At 46.7% G+C, this 22,706-nt stretch overlaps 1 protein-coding gene across 2 annotated transcripts in view; it reads left to right on the plus strand.

Annotated features, from left to right (window-relative positions):
- PDE8A (phosphodiesterase 8A) overlaps positions 1-22,706 on the plus strand; it is a 261,199-nt gene that overhangs the window by 20,383 nt on the left and 218,110 nt on the right. Inside the window, exon 1 of one of the 2 annotated variants that reach the window (XM_066592665.1) lies at positions 13,592-13,661. The exons of the other annotated variant lie outside the window; for it this stretch is intronic. The gene's annotated coding sequence lies outside the window, so the exon portion shown is untranslated. Of the gene's footprint in view, positions 1-13,591; positions 13,662-22,706 lie in introns of those variants that run through there. 2 annotated transcript variants of the gene reach the window in all.

Consider the following 22,706-nt stretch of genomic DNA (forward strand, 5'->3'; position numbering starts at 1 on the left):
TTCCGGTTACTTTCAGTTTCCTCTCTGAGACGTTAGCGCGCTTTTCTGGCCAATTGAAAGACAGGGAAGGCATTACAACTTCCCCCTGTGACGTTCAAGCCCTATACCACCCCCCTGCTGTGAGTGGCTGGGGAGATCTGATGTCACCCGAGTATAAAAATCGGCCCCTCCCGCGGCTCGCCACACATGCCTTGTGACTTAGCTGAGGGAAAGTGCTGCTGCTGGTGCTGCTGTAGGGAGAGCGTTAGGAGTCAGTGTAGGCTTCAAGAACCCCAACGGTCCTTCTCAGGGCCACATCTATTAGTGTGCAGTACTGTGTTAGCACAGTATTTTTTTTTTTTTTTTGTCCAAAATTGGATCTGCAGAGCATTGCGCCCAGCAATAGGGACAGAAGTGGGGGTTAGGCAGGGAGAGTGTTAGGAGTTAGTGTAGGCTTCAAGAACCCCAACGGTCCTTTCTAGGGCCACTTCTATCCGTGTGCAGTACTGTCCAGGCTGCTGTTAGCAGTGTTGCATTTTTTTTTTTCCTCAAAACCGGCTGTGCAGAGCATTGCACCCGGCATTAATACTACAGGGATAGAATTGTGTAGGCAGGGCCAGAAGACATTTATTATTCATTGAATACACGCAGTGGGGTCTTCCCTTTGCTAAAAAGGAAAAAAATTATATTTGGCCTGCCTGTGTCAGTCCTAAGGTCTCCGTGTACGTGTGTGCTGTGTGTACAACGTACAAAAATCAGACGCAACCAGCTACGCTTTACTGCAGCCTAGCGCCATTGTCTTTCCTGACTGGCAAATACCTGCTCTGCTAGAGTTAATAACTCTGCTACACTATACTTGTGTGACACTTTTTGAGGGCCACACCACAGATATTAAACTTCTTGTTCATTGAATATACGCAGTGGGGTCTTCCCTAAGCTAAAAAGGAAAAGAAATTATATTTGGCCTGCCTGTGTCAGTCCTAAGGTCTCCGTGTACGTGTGTGCTGCGTGTACAACGTACAAAAATCAGACGCAACCAGCTACGCTTTACTGCAGCCTAGCGCCATTGTCTTTCCTGACTGGCAAATACCTGCTCTGCTAGAGTTAATAACTCTACTACACTATACTTGTGTGACACTTTTTGAGGGCCACACCACAGATATTAAACTTCTTGTTTTTCATTGAATACACGCAGTGGTATTCGTGGGTCTTCCCTTTGCAAAAAAGCGAAAACATTATATTTGGCCTGCAGGCTTGCGCCAATTTATTTCCTGCCTGGGAAATCAAATCACTGGTAATACAGCATGCTGAGGGGTAGGGGTAAGCCTAGAGGACGTGGACGTGGCCGAGGACGCGGAGGGCCAAGTGAGGGTGTGGGCACAGGCCGAGCTCCTGATCCAGGTGTGTCGCAGCCGACTGCTGCACGATTAGGAGAGAGGCACGTTTCTGGCGTCCCCACATTCATCGCCCAATTAATGGGTCCACGCGGGAGACCTTTATTAGAAAATGAGCAGTGTGAGCAGGTCCTGTCCTGGATGGCAGAAAGTGCTTCGAACAAGCTATCATCCACCCACAGTTCTGCGCCGTCCAGTGCTGCAAATCCGAATCCTCTGTCTGCTGCTCCTCCTTCCTCCCAGCCTCCTCACTCCACTACAATGACACCTGCTCAGGAGCGGGAACACTCCCAGGAACTGTTCTCGGGCCCCTGCTTAGATTGGGCAGCAGCGGTTCCTCTCCCACCAGAGGAGTTTATCGTCACTGATGCCCAACCATTCGAAAGTTCCCGGGGTCCGGGGGAAGAGGCTGGGGACTTCCGCCAACTGTCTCAACAACTTTCTGTGGGTGAGGAGGACGATGACGATGAGACACAGTTGTCTTGCAGTGAGGTAGTAGTAAGGGCAGTAAGTCCAAGGGAGCAGCGCACAGAGGATTCGGAGGAAGAGCAGCAGGACGATGAGGTGACTGACCCCACCTGGTGTGCAACGCCTACTCAGGACAGGTCTTCAGAGGGGGAGGCAAGGGCATCAGCAGGGCAGGTTGCAAGAGGCAGTGCGGTGGCCAGGGGTAGAGGCAGGACCAGACCGAATAATCCACCAAGTGTTTCCCAAGGCACACCCTCGCGCCATGCCACCCTGCAGAGGCCGAGGTGCTCTAAGGTCTGGCAGTTTTTCACAGAGACACCTGACGACCGACGAACAGTGGTGTGCAACCTTTGTCGCGCCAAGATCAGCCGGGGAGCCACCACCAACAGCCTCACCACCACCAGCATGCGCAGACATATGATGGCCAAGCACCCCACAAGGTGGGATGAAGGCCGTTCACCGCCTCCGGTTTGCACCGCTGCCTCTCCCCCTGTGCCCCAACCTGCCACTGAGATCCAACCTCCCTCTCAGGACACAGGCACAACCGTCTCATGGCCTGCACCCACACCCTCACCTCCGCTGCCCTCGGCCCCATCCACCAATGTCTCGCACCACACAGTCCAGCCGTCGCTAGCGCAAGTGTTGGAGCGCAAGCGCAAGTATGCCACCACGCACCCGCACGCTCAATCGTTAACCGTCCACATAGCCAAATTTATCAGCCTTGAGATGCTGCCGTATAGGGTTGTGGAAACGGAGTCCTTCAAAGCTATGATGGCGGCGGCGGCCCCGCGCTACTCAGTTCCCAGTCGCCACTACTTTTCCCGATGTGCCGTCCCAGCCCTGCACGACCACGTCTCCCGCAACATTGTACGCGCCCTCACCAATGCGGTTAGTGGCAAGGTCCACTTAACTACGGACACGTGGACAAGCACAGGCGGGCAGGGCCACTACATCTCCCTGACGGCACATTGGGTGAATTTAGTGGAGGCTGGGACAGAGTCAGAGCCTGGGACCGCTCACGTCCTACCCACCCCCAGAATTGCGGGCCCCAGCTCGGTGGTGGTATCTGCGGCGGTGTATGCTTCTTCCACTAAAGCACCCTCCTCCTCCTCCTCCTCCTCAACCTCTGTCTCGCAATCTAGATGTGTCAGCAACAGCAGGACGTCGCCAGCAGTCGGTGTCGCGCGGCGTGGCAGCACAGCGGTGGGCAAGCGTCAGCAGGCCGTGCTGAAACTACTCAGCTTAGGAGATAGGAGGCACACGGCCCACGAACTGCTGCAGGGTCTGACAGAGCAGACCGACCGTTGGCTTGCGCCGCTGAGCCTCCAACCTGGCATGGTCGTGTGTGACAACGGGCGTAACCTGGTGGCGGCTCTGCAGCTCGGCAGCCTCACGCACGTGCCATGCCTGGCCCACGTCTTTAATTTGGTGGTTCAGCGCTTTCTGAAAAGCTACCCACGCTTGACAGACCTGCTCGTAAAGGTGCGCCGGCTCTGCGCACATTTCCGCAAGTCCCACACGGACGCTGCCACCCTGCGCACCCTGCAACATCGCTTTAATCTGCCAGTGCACCGACTGCTGTGCGACGTGCCCACACGGTGGAACTCTACGCTCCACATGTTGGCTAGGCTCTATGAGCAGCGTAGAGCTATAGTGGAATACCAACTCCAACATGGGCGGCGCAGTGGGAGTCAGCCTCCTCAATTCTTTTCAGAAGAGTGGGCCTGGTTGGCAGACATCTGCCAGGTCCTTCGAAACTTTGATCAGTCTACCCAGGTGGTGAGCGGCGATGCTGCAATCATTAGCGTCACCATTCCTCTGCTATGCATCTTGAGAAGTTCCCTGCAAACCATAAAGGCAGCCGCTTTGCGCTCGGAAACAGAGCCGGGGGAAGACAGTATGTCGCTGGATAGTCAGAGCACCCTCCTGTCTATATCTCAGCGCGTTTAGGAGGAGGAGGAGGAGGATGAGGAGGATGAGGAGGAGGGGGAAGAGACAGCTTGGCCCACTGCTGACGGTACCCATGCTGGTTGCCTGTCATCATTTCAGCGTGTATGGCCTGAGGAGGAGGAGGAGGAGGAGGAGGAGGATCCTGAAAGTGATCTTCCTAGTGCGGACAGCCATGTGTTGCGTACAGGTACCCTGGCACACATGGCTGACTTCATGTTAGGATGCCTTTCTCGTGACCCTCGCATTCAACGCATTCTGGCCACTACGGATTACTGGGTGTACACACTGCTCGACCCACGCTATAAGGAGAACCTTCCCAGTCTCATTCCCGAAGAGGAAAGGGGTTCGAGAGTGTTGCTATACCACAGGACCCTGGCGGACAAGCTGATGGTAAAATTCCCATCCGACAGCGCTAGTGGCAGAAGGCGCAGCTCCGAGGGCCATGTAGCAGGGGAGGTGCGTAGATCGAGCAGCATGTACAGCCCAGACAGTGCAACAGTCTTTAAGGGCCTGGCCAGCTTTATGGCTCCCCAGCAAGACTGTGTCACCGCTCCCCAGTCAAGGCTGAGTCGGCGGGAGCACTGTAAAAGGATGGTGAGGGAGTACGTAGCCGATCGCACGACCATCCTCGGTGACGCCTCTGCCCCCTACAACTACTGGGTGTCGAAGCTGGACACGTGGCCTGAACTAGCGCTTTATGCCCTGGAGGTGCTTGCTTGTCCTGTGGCTAGCGTCTTGTTGGAGAGGGTGTTTAGTGCGGCTGGGGGAATCATCACAGATAAGCATACCCGCCTGTCAACCGACAGTGCCGACAGGCTTACACTCATCAAGATGAACAAAGCCTGGATTTCCCCAGACTTCTCTTCTCCACCAGCGGACAGCAGCGATACGTAAGCAATACGTAGGCTGCACCCGCGGATGGAAGCTACGTTCTCTCTCACCATCCAAAACGGGGACATTTCTGCTTCATCAATCTGTGTCTAATATTCCTCCTCCTCCTCCTCCTGCTCCTCCTCCTGAAACCTCACGTAATCACGCTGAACGGGCAATTTTTCTTAGGGCCACAAGGCTCACTCATAATTTTTCTAAACAATTTTTATATGTTTCAATGCTCTTAAAAGCGTTGGAACTTTAACTTGAACCAATTTTTCGTTAAACTGGGCTGCCTCCAGGCCTAGTTACCACTTAAGCCACATTAACCAAAGCGATTAATGGGTTTCACCTGCCCTCTTGGTTGGCCATGGCCAATTTTTTTCAGGTACATTAGTACTGTTGATATAGCAATTTTTGTGGGCCCTCGCCTACAGTGTAATCAAATACATTTTTAGCCCACCTGCATTAAGCACGACATTACTACCTCAGCTGTGTTGGGCAATGCAATGGGATATTTCTATGTACCGCCGGTGGCTTCCTGGCACCCACCCATGCTGTAGGTGCACACAGAGTTTTTACTACATCTGTACACTTGAAAAGAACCCCAGTCTGACTGGGGCATGCAGTGTGGGCCGAAGCCCACCTGCATTAAGCACGACATTACTACCTCAGCTGTGTTGGGCAATGCAATGGGATATTTCTATGTACCGCCGGTGGGTTCCAGGGAGCCACCCATGCTGTAGGTGCACACGGAGTTTTTACTACATCTGTACACTTGAAAAGAACCCCAGTCTGACTGGGGCATGCAGTGTGGGCCGAAGCCCACCTGCATTAAGCACGACATTACTACCTCAGCTGTGTTGGGCAATGCAATGGGATATTTCTATGTACCGCCGGTGGGTTCCAGGGAGCCACCCATGCTGTAGGTGCACACAGAGTTTTTACTACATCTGTACACTTGAAAAGAACCCCAGTCTGACTGGGGCATGCAGTGTGGGCCGAAGCCCACCTGCATTAAGCACGACATTACTACCTCAGCTGTGTTGGGCAATGCAATGGGATATTTCTATGTACCGCCGGTGGCTTCCTTGCACCCACCCCTGCTGTGGGTCCACAGGGAATTATAAATGCATCTGTTTCCACTTGTAAAGAACCCCAGTCAGACTGGGGCATGCAGTGTGGGCCGAAGCCCACCTGCATTAAGCACGACATTACTACCTCAGCTGTGTTGGGCACTGCAATGGGATATTTTTATGTACCGCCGGTGGGTTCCAGGAAGCCACCCATGCTGTCGGTCGACAGGGACTTCACAATAGGGAGTTGTACCTGCCTGTGTCTATGAATTAAAAAGCCCGGTCTGACTGGGGCATGCAGAGACACCTTGACAGAATGAATAGTGTGTGACACATAGGTTCCCCATTGCTATGCCCACGTGTGCAGCTCCTGATGGCGGTGGCACAGGATTCTATTTCTCATTGCTTCTGTACAGCATTGTGGGCTATCGCCCCGCCACTTTTAAAGAGGGTCGCTGCCTAGCCGTGCCAACCTCTGCAGTGTGTGCCTGCGTTTCCTCCTCATGGCAGACGCACTTCTAAATAGACATGAGGGTGGTGAGGCATTAGGGCAGCTGAAGGCTGCGCAGGGACACTTTGGTGTGCGCTGTGGGGGGAGGGGGGGCGGTTGGGCAGCATGTAACCCAGGAGAAGTGGCAGTGGAGTGTCATGCAGGCAGTGATTGTGCTTTGTTGGAGGTAGTGTGGTGCTTAGCTAAGGTATGCCATGCTAATGAGGGCTTTTCAGAAGTAAAAGTTTTTGGGAGGGGGGGGCCCCACTCTTGCCGCTATTGTGGCTTAATAGTGGGACCTGTGAACTTGAGATGCAGCCCAACATGTAGCCCCTCGCCTGCCCTATCCGTTGCTGTGTCGTTCCCATCACTTTCTTGAATTGCCCAGATTTTCACACAAGGAAACCTTAGCGAGCATCGGCGATATACAAAAATGCTCGGGTCGCCCATTGACTTCAATGGGGTTCGTTACTCGAAACGAACCCTCGAGCATCGCGAAAAGTTCGTCCCGAATAACGAGCACCCGAGCATTTTGGTGCTCGCTCATCTCTAATGATTAGCGATTCCATACTGGTATTGTTCCCTTTAACAAGTGGGAGCTGTCTATTTATTAAGAGAAGCAGAAGTAGTGTAAAATACTTTTCTGATTTAGGGCATATGGTATAATTTGGTATAACGGATACAGCTTTCTCTCTTAATTCTTTAAGGATGTGGCCTAGTTTGGTACTTTAGGACACAACTATATTTGTGGGCTTTTATCTCCACTAGAGATGAGCGAGCATACTCGCTAAGGACAATTGCTCGATTGAGCATTGTCCTTAGCAAGTATCTCCCTGCTCGGGAGAAAAGGTTCGGCTGCCAGCACGGGTGAGAGGTGAGTTGCGGCAGTCAGCAGGGGGGAGCAGGGGGGAGAGGGGGAGAGAGGGAGAGAGAGATCTCCTCTCCATTCCTCCCCGCTCTCCCCCGCAGCTCCCTGCCCGCCGCCGGCAGCCGAATCTTTGCTCTCGAGCGGGCAGGTACTCGCTAAGGGCAATGCTCGATCGAGCAATTGCCCTTAGCGAGTATGCTCGCTCATCACTAATCTCCACGTTTCAAAAGCCTAACATTTTTAAATTCTCAGCTGTATGAGGGCTTGTTTCTTGCATGGAGAGCTGTAGTTTTTTTTATTGGTGTATCTCACAAAAAGGTTCGTGGCAGCATCCAGGGCGTAATGCAAAAATAAATAATTTATTCCTCCAAGAACATGCTACGTTTCGACCCTCATGGTTGAGAAATACCCCATGAGGGTCGAAACGTAGCATGTTCTTGGAGGAATAAATTATTTATTTTTGCATTACGCCCTGGATGCTGCCACGAACCTTTTTGTGAGATACTGTGATATACTTTGGGGGGTCTTCTGAGGCTCTGACCCCCACATTGCTGGCGTGCACCCGTTGGACTTATTAGTCCCCTTTTCGGTTTGGTTTGAAGAACCCTGAGGTGTGCTGCGAGTTTAACCCGTGTGGATTGCGTTTTTTTTATTGGTACCATTTTGGGGAACATATAATATATTGTATAACTTTTATTAAGTTTTTGGGGGGAGGCAGGGTGAAAGAACACATCAATTCTGCCTTTTTTTTATTGGCATTCACACACGGCATGATAACATTTTTCTGTTGGTCAGTACAATTACGATGATGCCAAAATTATATACATTTTTTTAGGTTTTTCCACTTTTGCTAAATAAAAACCTTTTTATAACAAGCTATAGTTTTTATTGTTATCATTTTGGGGTATATATGGCTTTTGTGATCACTTATTGGATTTTGTTGCGTGGCAAAATGAACAAAAGAAAAAGCATTTTGTCTCTGTTTCTTTGCTTTTTTTTATAGTGTTTGCTGTGCAGAATAAAAAATGTGTTCAATTTATTGTATGGGTTGTGTGGCAAGTAGGGTTACTTGCCTGTGGATCGCCGACTCTCGGACCATAAATGGGCACCACACGTGTCGACAGATGCTCCAGAGACAGGATTTCTTTTAAACTGGCGAATGCCAGTATTTATTGCACACAGCACAGTAAACTTGTATAATACACAACAGCATACAAATGTCCAGGGTTTAAAACCCACAGGGTCACATCACTAACCCTGCCTGGGGTATCTGGAGGGCGCCCTCCTCTGTCAGACAGGTGACGGACCTAAACTGGTCTGCACCGGACCTCAACTCCAAGTACCTGACGCGGCTTCTCACACCGCCTCTCATTGGTCCACACTGGACCTTAGTGTTAGGGAAGTGGACGTGGATCTACTGCGTCAACCTACCGGATATATGATGACCCGATCCAGCAAGGCCGATAGCTGATTATCTAGCGTGCAGAGGTGAGATACTAGATGACTGTGACCCAGTCTGAGAATGCAAACTAGGGAAGGTACCTAGCCCTAAACTAGAATGCAGGAAAGGGAAGACCCTGCCTGCAAGCAGGGCTGGCATCCTGATAAGAACGACCCCGCGGTCTTCCTTTAGCCACTGCATGACCCTGACAGGACAGAACACTTATATAACAGACCAAGACTGGGAGAAAACAGGAGACAGGGGAAGAGGCTTGCAAGGAAACACAGAGGAACAGGCACCTAGTATATACAGATGAGTGCAAGATCAGGCAGGATGACAAATCACAGAACACAGAATACAAACAGGTTATTTGCACAAACAGGTACAAGCTGGGAGTCAGAGAGTAGGACTTCAGACAACATCAACTCTGCAGCACTGATGGGAAGTCCCAGCATAGCTATATAGGAAGGCGATTGGCAAAGAGCCTACATCTGAGCAGAGAAGCCCTGGAGCAATCAACCATAGCAGTGCTGAAAGCAGGTAATAAAGCTCAGGTTTCAGGGAGAGCAGGATGACGCCCACATCTGCCAGACCCAGGGAGAGAGAAGTCAGTCTGAATAGAGGATCTAACATTGCTGTGTGCCAAGCATTGTCCTTCTGGAAAATGCCTCTTGGAAGTCCTGTCATGAGAGGCAACACATGTGGCTGCAGGATGTCCTGAACATATCTCTGAACTGTCATTGTCCCTTGTACCACTACTAGAGGTGATTAAGGCTGCCTGCAGACTGCCGGGTTGGATCCCGCTGCGAGAATTCTTGCAGTGGGACCCAACCTGTGCCCCTGCAGGGACCAGTGCGGGTCTCACCTGCTCCCGCGGCTCCAGCTCTGTGAGTGCCGGCTACTGGCCAGCCAGCACATGCGCACAGCGGAGTTGGCGGCCCGGGAGTGATATTTGGCACAGAAATAGAACATGCCGCAACTTGTTTTCCACGTGTATTTTTACACTGACAAATCGCGTCCGTCTGCCTAGCATTGCGTTTTTCAATGCAATCCTATGCAGGTGGGCACGGACAGAAATTCTGCAGTAAATCCCGCTGCAGAATTTCCGCCCGTGTGCAGGGGGCCTTACTGTCATATGCGATGCCCCCCAAACCATCACACCAGCAGTGGGAGCATTGTGCAGCTCCACAGCAAAAAGAAGATTGAGGCGCTCATCCCTAGGTTTCCAGACATGAACATGGGTGTTGTCAGTGCTCAAACTAACCCTTAATTCATTGCTAAAGACAACACAGTTCCACCTTAGAGCAGTCCGGTTTCATCGTTCATGGCACCACTGCAAATGAAGGCGACGGTGGGTGGTTGTTGTAGCCAGTACATGTAATGGACACCGTGAGACCAAATGTCCTTCAGCCAAGCACCTAGAAGTGGTTCCAACAGACACAGGGGCCTATGACGATGGTGCCACCTGTCTCTGGATGACGAACAGTGAAATAGTTGGAACTGCTTGTGTTTGTCGGATGACCAGATGAACCTCTCTTTACTGGTGGTCTCTCGAGGGCATCCTGAGCCCAGTCACCTTGTGTGTGTGTCCTTACACATTCACTGATCCCAACACCTCCTAACAGTCTGGTCAGAATGGCCCAGGTGGCAGGCAATCCATTGATAATAATATCCAGCTTCTTGCATATCGTCAGGTTCCCCTGTTACAGCAGAGCTGCAGGGTTCTAGCAGCCCCTGATCAGCTTTACCAGTGACTATTGTCACTACAGGGGGATGTTTTCCTCTGTAATTGGGGCTTCTATGGATGCCCCAGCTACAGTGGCAAAATAGTGTGTAATAAAAAAAGACCATGTAAATGACCCCTAGAGATCTTATATTATGTCATGGGGGTCGTAGATGGTAAAAAAAATAGTTACATAAATAAGTTTAAAAAAATTACAGAATAATGAAGATTACAAGAAAATGACCCAAAGTCGACTCCAACCAAAACCGTCGCCGTATGTGCCCTGTAATCTAAAACCATACATATTATATATCAAAACGCCTAAAACAATACGAGGAACCAGTTCCCATACTTTAATTTTGCATAAATATCCTAATTTTAAAATAAACTATTAATGTTTTTTAAAAATCATTTTTTTAGCTTTTTACCCCAGAAAAAGAGTCAGTGAAAAAAGATATTAAAAAAATAGCTATATATGTCACAGGGAAAAAATGCAGCAAAAATAATTTTGGTAGCTAAAGAGAAAGAATAGAGCAATTAATACCCCCGCATGGGTAAAATCCCTAAAAAGTGTCTGGTTCTTAAGGTACAAAACAGCCTGGTCCTTAAGGGGTTAAAATAGAAGAGATGTAACTGCATGATGAGTTTTGCAGCAAACTGACAACTTCTAGTTGCTTGATTTCTTTCGACAATGAGTGTACATTATTAGATGGTTCAATATTTTCAAACTATTTTCAAACTTTTCTTGAGTTGCAGAAGCAAAACTGAACACGTTTCCAAGGCCAAAGAATGGTATTTGTTTTGTATTTTCTTTAAGACAGAGTCACAGTGTTCTGTAAATATTGCAGATAAAATTGTGGTATACAAGAGATTACAGGAACATAGTTTGTAAGGCTGAGAAAAGACATCCGTCCATCCAGTTCAGTCTATTATAAAGTAGAGGAACAGGCAGTACATTAAGGCCGCTTTCACACAAGACAACACAATCGTGCGATTTTCTCGCGATGCAACAGCTATAAAGCGCATGTATGTGAAGCCTATGCTTTCCAATGGGTTCCTTCACATTAGAGATGTTTTGTAAGCTGCTACATTGCGTGTAAAAAAAAATCATGGCATTCTCTATACTGCCGCGATATCCAATGTTTTGTAGCCCATGTTTCCCTTTGGAGCCTTCCTTTGTGTTGCGTCGCACGAGAACCAATCACAGCCAACGCTTCCTAGAGGTGGGGTGAATAAGGCCTAAAACCACACCCCGATCCTGGACAAACACAGATGGCCGAACCACTTTTCTGACTACGGCCGGGCTCACACAGGTGAATTCCAATTGCGGAATCTCAATCAGCATCCATGTGGAGGATCCTCGGCAAAATGCAGGCATTGAAAAGCATGAACTTTCGCTTTTTCGTTCACAATCATGAATACGAATTGTGTATTCTACAAGCAGAAGAAAAACTGCAGCATGCTCTATTTCGCCGTGGACTTTGCATGGATGGCCTCCATTGAAGTCAATGGAGTCCATCTGGCCCACAGCCCATAAGCACTTAACATTAAGTACCTGCGGGTACCTGCCTCATCACTAGTCGCCGGCGCGGGAAATTATAAATATCTAAAAAGAAAAACTGTACTGCACATGACCGATGGCAAGCTGTCTTGGTCATCCGCATTACAGAAAACTCAGGTACGCAGGGTAACCGGCCAGGCTCACAGCCTGAATCTGCTGCGGGCCTCCCGCATGCGGAGTCCGGTTCGCCTGGTGTGAGCCCGGCCCACCTGATGCACGCTGTGGATTAGTATGCATCATTAGTCTGAGGGTGCTTTTACACAGGACGATCTGTTGGGCAACAGATGTACGAAAGGTTGTCCCAGCGAAAATGGTTCCTGTGCTTTTAACACAGGAACCAGCATCGCTGAATGAGTGGAGGCACCTTTAGGCACTACACCTGCCTTGATTGAGACACAAAACACCTGTATAAATTAACCAAGTGGAAATGATGGGTTATTATAACGCACATGTTATGTGTGCTGCACAATAGGAAAGAAGTTGTGCACTTTTCATGTCCGTGTAAATACACCTTGGATTAATGATGCATACTAATGCATAGTGTGTGAGAGAAGTGGTTAAGCCAATTGTATTTGTCCAGGACCAGAGGGTTGCTTTAAGCCTATGGAGTGGTAATAATGTTGTTTTATTGTGCATACGTGAAAGGGCCCTAATGAAAGTATTTAAATTAGTTGTCTCATATAGATAACCCTTTTAGCAGGTTTCACACGCATTTATATTCCTACAATACAGGCAAGTGTTCTGGTCTGTTCATGGGTCTCGTCAAACTATGATGCTCTGAGTTCGGGTCAGGATACCCGCAGTCATGCTGAGACATCTGGTTGTTTATTCGTTCAGTCGCTTCCGAGTCTTCGTGACCTCGTGGACCAGCCCACGCCAGAGCTTCCTGTCGGCTATCACCACCCCCAACTCCACCAAGGTGCAGTCTGTCACCTGAAGGATATGATTCATCCATCTTGCCCTTGGTCGGCCCCTCTTCTTTTTGCCTTCCACTTTCCCCAACATCAGCATCTTCTCCAAGGTATCCTGTCTTCTATTATGTGGCCAAAGTATTTCAGTTTTGCCTTTAATATCATTACCTTCAGTGAGCAGTCTGGCTTTATTTCTTGGAGTATAGCATACGAGCGTAATATACTCATGTGATATTAACCTTTTTAAATAGAATTTGGATGGGTGATCACTTTATCGCTGTGGGTCCAACTTCTCAAACTGCCAATGAGTCACTATTTCATCCAGGGAAAGGAGAGTATGGCAATGCACCTCAAATGAATGGTTAAAGAAGCACCCTAGATTTCTTTTATTTTTGAGAAATCCATCATAGTATCCCACTGTGAAGAATCCAGGTCTATAGCCTACTCGCTCTGTATTCTGTGCTTTACTTCTGGCCTTCGGGTCACATGACCAGCACTCTGACAATGCTTTGTGATCTCCAATTAACAGTTCAACTTTATGTCAACTGTCTTTCGTGCCCATCCCAACCAATTACAGAGCAACTTCCACTCTGTATTCACTCTTCAAAAAGAAAGCTGCTCATTGGTTGTGTTAGGTAAGAAAAACAGTTTTTCTTTATGACAGTTAACATAAAGCTTCCCCATTAACTGCAGGACACAGAGCATTGTCAGAGTGCTGGTCATGTGACCTGGAGGCCAGAAGAAAAATGCGGAATACACAGTGAGGAGAGGACATGCTACAGAACTGGATTCTTTACAGCCAAGGTCACTGATATTCTGATGGATATCACATTCTGATGGATGCCTCTTATTCACGCGGTTTTCTGCCACGCTGTGGCCGTGACACGGCTGTCCAAAAAAATGTTGTGCCCGTGTGAATGAAGCCTCAAGGTAAGGGTATACTTCACTCGCAGCGTATGTTTCTGTAGCATGCATTAATATTTTTGCCCAAAAAACTAGTCTTTTTCCTTTAGATATGATGTTGGATTACTGTGTTTGGGAATAAGGCAGTCGTCCTGTGTGTGTAATGTATTGCATAATCCTGCTTTTCGGGCTGAACCAGTAGAGAGAGGAGTTAGACAATGATATGTCATAACATTTACAAGTTAATGACGCATGACCAATCCGTTCAGGTTTCATCATCACGCTGCCCTATCTTTGATTAATTGGATTAATCATTTCATCTCTGCCTTATTCTGATGATCCTTTTTTCATACATAGACACTTACTGCTGCGTAGTAACATTACGTACAGCAGCAGGGAGGAGAGATGATTATTCAAGATTAGGTTGATAGTCTAGTTTAGATCCTGGCAATTATTTGTTATAAAAGTCCTTTTTGAAAATCACCCAGATATAGGTTGGGTAAAGTAACAATCCGCATATGTTTTTTTAAGGCCTCATGGCCACGGGGAAAATCAGGCCCGCCGCGGATTCTTCATGCAGAATCCCGTATGCGTCGTGCACTCTTATATTTTGCGTGCACCATTGACTCAGACTGTTTATTGTATTGCACTTGTCCTGCCAGTCCTGACCTCTTGCCTGAGGTACTGAAGTTTATGTTATCTGCCTTGACCTCAAATAAATCCCCTGTTTGTCTCAGTTCACACCCTTTGGTACCGCGCCTTGGTCTTGTGTAGCATGAGCTGTCACGTATCTGAGCAGGGGCGTAACTAAAGGCTCAGGGGCCCTGATGCAAAAGGTGAGCTGGGGCCCCCCTCTATCTGTATCTGTACCCGTACCCATACCTAAACCATGCTGCACAGAGGCATAACTTGAAGCTCCTGGGCCCCAATGCAAAACTTGTAACAGGGCGCCCAACTATAATGCTTTATTTGTAGTACTGGGCTCCCTATATGGAGAGGCCTTATGGGCCCCCTAAGGCTCCTGGGCCCGGGTGCAACCGCATCCCCTGCACCCTCTATAGTTACGCCCCTGTATCTGAGACTACTTCAAGTTAGGAAGACCAGATCCCAATTGTTGGGGTGAAAGAATGAAAACAGAGGTGCTGCCTCCAAATTTAGTCCAAGGTCAAATCAGTGTGTGACAAAGCAGATCCACATTGTGTATAGGATGAGAGCTGTCAGTTTAGGCATTTTGGGAAGTTTATGGCCTTATAGTTGCTAACAGGTTTCCTTTAACTCTACAGTTGCAATCAAAATGATTCAACCCCCAATGCAAATTAGGTTCATTTGCCAAATTTACAAACTTTCAGCTACTTGCAAAAAAAATCAAGCAATCACTATTTAAATAGTTCAACACAAGTAATAGAAGAAGTGGTTTCTCCAAATTCAACAAAAAATGCCACGTTTAATGACTAATGCAGTCTCCCAATTATTTAACCACTTCATGACAAGCATCTTTAGTACTTAGTAGAGAGCTCTTTTGTTCTTATGGCCTGCTGCAAATGTGACCAGACACTAACTTCTAGCCGTGTTCCTGGGGTATCTGAACTCATTTTTCATTGGCATTGGATTGCAGTTCACTAATATTTTCGGGTTTGCACACTGCAAATCCCGCTGAAGATTTTCTATCAGGTTCAAGTCAGCCGACTGAAGGCCACTCCAGAATCTTCTCACACCAAGCCTTGGTAGACTTTGACATAAGTTTGGAATCATTGTCTTGTTGCAAGATCCAATATCGCCCAAGCTTCAGCTTCCTCACAGAAGGCATGATGCTTTCACCTAGGTTTACTAATACTTGAATGAATTCATCTTGTCCTTCACACTCTGCAGGTTTCCAGTACCAGAGGAAGTAAAGCAACCCCACCAAGTATCACCGAACCACCGCCATGCTTCACCGTAGACTGGGTGTTCTTCTCAGCATATGCTTTATTCTTTCTCCTCCACACATACCACTGATCTATAGACCCAAAAAGTTTCAATTTTGTTTTATCAGTTTACTGAACAGAATCCCCAAACTTCTGGGACTTCTTTATATGTTTTTCAGCATTATGGAGTCAACGTTTCTTGTGCTTTTGGATCAGTAGAGGCATATGTATTGGAGTTTGGGCACGACAATCTTCTGCGTTCAGTATGCTTCTTAGTGCTTGTTCCCACAAGCATATTTGCGCCATGTATGCGGCGCACAATTTTTGAAAACGTAATACATGAATAGAACCTAACAATTTCAATGAGTTAGTTGACATGAGTACATTTTTTTAATGCAATGTGCGATCACACGGTATGTCCTATATTGGTCCATATTACGCACTGTAGAAGCCCATTGAAAACAGTGGGCATGTGTCAATGCATAAGCAACCTGTATATTCGATTTTGTGTGTTGTTATATACCTGCACAAATAAACAGTGTATTTGTACACACAAATACACAACACATTTATACAGCCGAAATGCACTTAAACCTGTGTGATCCGTCCCTAAGGCCAGACTCACATGAGCGTATTTAAATTGCACACTATGTACATGCATATAATACATGGTATATCGCGGCAATTTGAATACATTGATTTTCGCAATTTTTTCATTATGTATAATACGCAAGTAAAAAACAATTGCAGCATCTTTAATATTACGATAGGTCTTGCCCTATATTTCGAGCCCATATACGCTGGCAACTCCCATAGACTCCTATGGGAGCTGCAACAAAAAAGGGAGGGGAGGGAGTTTAGCGGCGTCCAACACTGCAAAAACACTACGGCTGGTTCTAGTTAACTTTTAGAAGCCATGCAACGATTTATGCTGACTGAGGGTTTTCTGTGCTACAGCATATATACACCGTTTTTCAGCCACGATGCAACCAACATGAGGAAGACGTAATGATCGTGTGAATAAGGGCTCTTTCACATGACCGTATATTGGCCGCATTTTCACGGCCAGCCGATATACGCTACCCATCTGATGCATTGGTTTCAGATGGGCGTATTCCCAATCCGTAAATACTTATGGCCGGCAAAGATAGTGCATACGGTGCACATTCCGGATGGACATTTTTACGCCGGACAGAAAAGATAGTTCTGGAACTATCTTTGGCAGGAATACGGCGGCCGCTGCCATAGACTCCTATGGGAGCCTATGACAGCGGATGGAGAAGGGAGGTGGGAGGGAGTTTAGCAACATGACTGCTAAACTCCCTCCCCTTTCTCTCCCCCTCTCCGCCCCTTGCTGGCTGTCTGCAATGGGAGAAGGCGGGATAGGGTGGAAGCTAGTGTGCTAAAGTCACGCTGGCAGTTCCCATAGGCTGGAGCGGAGAGGGGAAGGGACTATCTCTGCTAAGCTCCTGAACTCTCCCCCTGTTTTAGGCCAGCAAGGGGTGGAGAGGGGGCAGAAAGGGGGTGGGAGTTTAGCAGAACTGAACTCCCACCCCCCTGCTGACGATATCCTGAGGCTGTGACATATATGCACCGCAGACTTGGCCGTCTGAGCGGGCATTAAAACAAGAGTTGCAGTTGTGACTTGGTCACGGCTGCCTCTCATTGACACGATTTTTGGCCGCACTGTGGCCATGACACGGATTGCCAAAAATCGTTGCCCCCGTGTAAATGAAGCCTGAGGCCTCGACGTCACAGGCAACAAAGTCCTGCGCAGTCCAGGAATTTGATGTGTTTTATCTCAAGCATACCTGTTGCAAATAATGAAGCCCTTCATTAGTTGCATCATGTGTGCTTGAGACAACACTTGATTTGCAAATGTGTGCTCTAATGAGAGATTCTATTCAGGGAATTGAATAACTCTGAGACTGCTGTAGTCGTTAAAACTGGCATTTTGTGTTTAATTTGGAGAAACCACTTGTTACATTAGTTTTTATGAGCTATTTAAATTGCTCATGTTTGAGTGTTTCTTTTCTTTTTGCAAACAGCTGAAAGTTTGTGTATAGAGATGAGCGAGCACCCAAATGCTCGGGTCCGAGTTATTCAAGTAGAGCTTTTCGTAAAATTCGAGAGCTCTACTCGAGTAACGAACCCCATTGACTACAATGGGAGACTCAAGCATTTTTGTATGTGGGACGCCGGGTCCACAGCTTTTTTTCTCTTTCTCTCTCTCTCCCCCTGTCAGCCAAAAAATTTGCCATTGACGCGCGCGGCGTCGCGGCCAAAGCAGGCACATCACAGCGGGGAGGAGCAAAAAACTGGGGCGGGGTCGAACACGGCGTGATGCTCGTTCGAGTAACGAGCACCATCGAGTACGCTAATACTTGAACGAGCATCAAGCTCGGCAGAGTACGTCCGCTCAACTCTATTTGTATATTTGGCAAATAGACCTAATTTGCAATGAGGGTTGAATAATTTTGATTGCAATTGTATTTTATGCAACAGATTTGGAGCTTATCAGGAAAACCTAATCTTTGACTGCTATAAAGATGCAATGATAAATTTATGAAGAAAATCTAGAACCTAAAAATGGTGGTTACAGCACTTACAGAGTCAAAAACTTCATTAGCTGTGTCACAAACACATCAACATCAAGATATGATACTGTTTGCTGTCACAGTCAATAATGCATCGTATTCTGTAATGCATCAAGCAAAAAAATGTATAGTGATGCATATCCGCTGGTAACTTGGAGATGGGGTATGGAGTACAAGGCTAAGTGTAGAACACTGTAGTTCTATATCCTAGTGTTCAAACTGCTGAACATAAAGCAGATACATTAGTGGTATATGTATATGTAATCATTCCAGTGCTATAAACTGGCACATATATTTGTTCTGCCCGAACTATGCATCAGACCAACGTCTTGAAAGGGATTTGAAGTCTCAGAGGCTCAATACAGGAGTATTTCTTATTTTTCACCATTTTCTCCTCACTGCTTTGAGCCTCCTAATTGTTCCTTTTTGCCAGAGTCACCCAAGGTCAAGCTGTACCTTGCTAGAGATGAATTGCAAACAGGCAGAGCAACATCATGTGACTTCACCTTGTCCCTGTTATTTCAATCCTCTTGCTTTCCCTATTTGGAGCCTGGTAGAGCATGTAAAAGCTTACATAGCAGCTAAGAAGTGCAACTTTCTTCTTAGTGGTTGGAGAAGACCTGTAGGTGATTACTGCACTCCTAAAAGTAGGCAAAGTGCCTAGTTCTTAAAAAGGAAACCTATTGTTACACACTTAGCAAATGAAATGCATCAAGAAAAAAGTGCAAGTGATGTGTCATATTTAGGAAAGACTTGCACCATTTTAACTTGTTTTTCCTTCGTAGAGCGCAGTCCTTATGACACAATTGATACATGTTTCCCATTAGGTTTAATTTGTTGCAAATGCACACCAAATGTTTAAATTGTGGGGAGTATTTTTCTATCTGTGCCAGATCAGACCAGGGCATGTACTGTGAAAAGCTTTAATAAAGAGCATACACCATATTGACTGTTAACATTGTAACTACACAGTGTTTTTTATCAGTGGTTTCATTCTGCAATGATCATAAAGAATTGTGATTTGAACTAATTGGATACATTTTCTAATATCTCAGAAATAATCTTAACCAGTATTGGGAAATGTCATAATCTCTGTTCTGCACAAATGTGCTATAGAACAGCTATTGCAGGGCCTTGTGCATGTAGAGCATACGTGTCCAACACACGGAGCCTGGAGCTGTGGTCTGGAGGTGGCAGTGCAGAGTCTGTAACAGATCACTGCTTCCCCCATCCTCTACGGAACACAGATGCCGAGGAGAGAGATCAGCAGTCATAGACTCTGCACTGCTGCCGCTGGACCAAAGCTGCAGGCTGGGTGCATTGAATGCCTGTAGGGATGCTGCCTGGCCAGTGGCCAATAGGGGGGTTGCTATTATTATTGGGACTGTTATGGGGGTCACTTATTACTTCTGGGAGCAATATAGTGGACATTATTACTACTTGAGCCAATATGGGTGGCACTATTACTACTGGGGCCACCAATATAGAGGACACCAACTACAGAGGACACTATGGTGGTCATTATAAATACTGGGACTGTTATGGGAGTCACTATTACTACTGTGGCCATTATGGGGGACCATATTATGTCTAAGGCCACTCTGGGAGTTACTACTATTACAGGAGCCACTATGGATGTCACTGTTACTACTGGGGCCACTAAGGGGGTCACTATTCCTACTGTGGCCACTATGGGGGACTATATTATTACTCCCTTTATTATTATCATCCCTTTGAAGACAACCATAAGGCTCATGTGGCCCTCGGTGAAAATAAGTTTGACAGCCCTGATATAGACAGTGGAATCTGTTTGTAAAGTTTTGGGACCTCTTGGCCAGGAGGCTCTGTACTGTAGCTACATCACTGATACTACTGCAGTCACAACTCCATTGTAATTGTAGCCACCGAGAGACATAGTTAGTGTCAGGTATACAGTACTTTCTTCAATATAGTGCCAACCACATTGCCCCCTTTTACAGTGCCAGTAAAAATGCATCCATGAAGAGCCTCCATTCCAGAGCATTTGGTACAGTGACTCTAAGGGCTCATGTCCATGGGCGTTTTTTCACCGTGTATTCCGCGTGCATTGCACGCACAAATGTTACGCGAGGAATGGAGGCAATGAAAGTCAATGGACTTGTATTGCTCCATGCACACCAGTGTGTAAACACGGCATATCCATATGCAAGAGAAATAAATCGCAGCATGCTCTATTTGTCTGCGTATGTTACGCAGCACTTCTATAGGCTCCGTATGATACGCCGCCCATACGCTATACATTGTAAAGGGGCAATATTTTGATACGCATCCCCGCTCTGAACAGAGTTTGAAAAAACAAGGTAAATCACACACTGCACGTGTCCGTGATGTCAGATTCCTGGGCATGCACACTGCATACTCAGCTCATACGTGCTCTCTGCTGGTGTATTGGCTGTGTATGTGGAAAATGCTGCAGGAGACCCGCAACAAATTTTCAGCGTTTTTATAAAATAACATTACATGAAAACGCAACACATTCCGCAGCAGAAAATCCATACATAAAACCACATGCACACAGAAAACTGCGCAAACACGCAAAAGGGAAACGTGAAACGCTGCAAAATACAGGGAAAAGACCATATCTGGACCTCATTAGGCTAATTAGCTTTTTAATCCACAGAAAAGGTGTGTGCACACGTTTGTGCGCAAATACCTGCGCAAACACAGTTATGTGAAGAAGCCCTTAGGTAGTTTTCACACGGCCGTGAAAATCGCGCAAGATTTGTGCGTTGTGAGACGCACAAATATGAACCTCATTTTTTTTGAATGGGGTCATACACACGAGAGATGTTCTTTTTTTCCACATCGTAGTGTAGGAAAAAATCGTGGAATGTCATGTCTTTGTGCGTTCCCTCCAAATGCATCACTCATCGTTTTCAATGGGGCTGGACCTGGTATTGCACGGCTGAAGAATGCCACTTCCCTGAAATGATGCGAGGCATCATTTCGCATGTTAGCATTTCGATATTAGACCGAGTATCACAGTCCGATATCACACTCGCCCGTGTGAAATTAGCTTTACAGTGAATGCTAATAATTAGAGATGAGTGAGCACCCAAATGCTCGGGTTCGCGTTATTTGAGTTGAGCTTTTTGTAACATGTGAGAGCTCTACTCGAGTAACGAACCCCATTGACTACAATGGGAGACTCGAGCATTTTTGTATGTTGGACGCTGGGTCCCGAGCTTTTTTTTTTTCTTGGTTGTCTTTCTCTATCTCTCTCTCTCAGCCAGCCAGCCAAAAAATTTGCCATTGACGCGCGCTGCGGCAAGGAGGGGCCAAAACAGGTACGTCACCGCGGGGAGGAGCCAAAAACTGGGGCGGGGTCAAACACGGCTTGATGCTCATTCGAGTAACGGGCACCATCGAGTACGCTAATACTCAAACGAGCATCAAACTCAGCAGAGTATGTTCGCTCAACTCTACTAATAATGTGTTCACATCAATACATTGAGCTATAAAAAGACATTACTGAGAATCCTTCTAATTTACTACGGTTTTCCAGTGTGTCCGTTAAATAATCTTGGCTGTGTGCGATTTTTGGAAAATGTATCCCCTCCCAAAAAAATGAGGTTGGCAACTGTGCTTCTGCCCCAAGGGCTTAATCACATAAGCTTGTTGCACGCACATTTGCACGCACAAAAAAGGTTTGCGCATATTGTTTTCAATGAGACTATTCACACTATCGCTCTTACATATGAAGCTGCCTTGAGGGCATGTTTGCAAACATTACTGTCGATATTGCACGGGCAGGGCCAATTAACACGCAACACATACCCTTTCGTGTGAAATTGAATGGCTATTTAAGCCTAATAAGGTCCAGTTGTTCCATCACCAGCATAGAAGAGGGTTCTTTACTGTAAAAGCAGTGAGACACTGGGACTCTCTGCCTGAGGACGGCAAAATCCATAGAGGAGTTTAAGAGGGGACTAGATGTCTTTCTAGAGCGCTACGATATTGCAGGAAATAGACATTTAATAACCAGCGAGTTGTTGATCCGGGTCTTGGAGTCAGGTAGAAACTATCAAAATGTTGATCCAGGGATAATTCTGACTGCCATTATGGAGTCGGAAAGGAATATGTCCCCCAAATGGGGTGTGAAACTGAAAAAGAGAAATAACATTAATATAAATAGATGGATCATGTGGTCTTTTTCTGCCATCACTTTTCGATGTTTCTATGTTTTTATTTTTATATCAACAGATCTCGAAGTGCTTGTTTAGTTTTTTTTACAAGAATGTGTTCTATTCTTCATTGATCACATTTTTGGACACTGAGATTTTGATTCATTTTTTTGGAGACCTGCATTTTTTTATTTTTACAGTGTTCGCCTGCGATATAAATGACATGTGAAATAAGATTTGTGAGTTAGTATATTATTTATGTTGGTTTTTTTTTAACTCATAAGAACATTTTTTCCTTTTCTTGTTCCTCCCTGCTTTTAAAAAATCATAATTTTCTAATTGTATCATTGGCATTTTAGTGGCACCATTTAATGAACTATAAAATATACAAAAAAAGTTTTAAACACT

This window comes from Eleutherodactylus coqui, chromosome 2 (genome assembly GCF_035609145.1).
Source record: "Eleutherodactylus coqui strain aEleCoq1 chromosome 2, aEleCoq1.hap1, whole genome shotgun sequence".
Taxonomy (NCBI): Eukaryota; Metazoa; Chordata; class Amphibia; order Anura; family Eleutherodactylidae; genus Eleutherodactylus; species Eleutherodactylus coqui.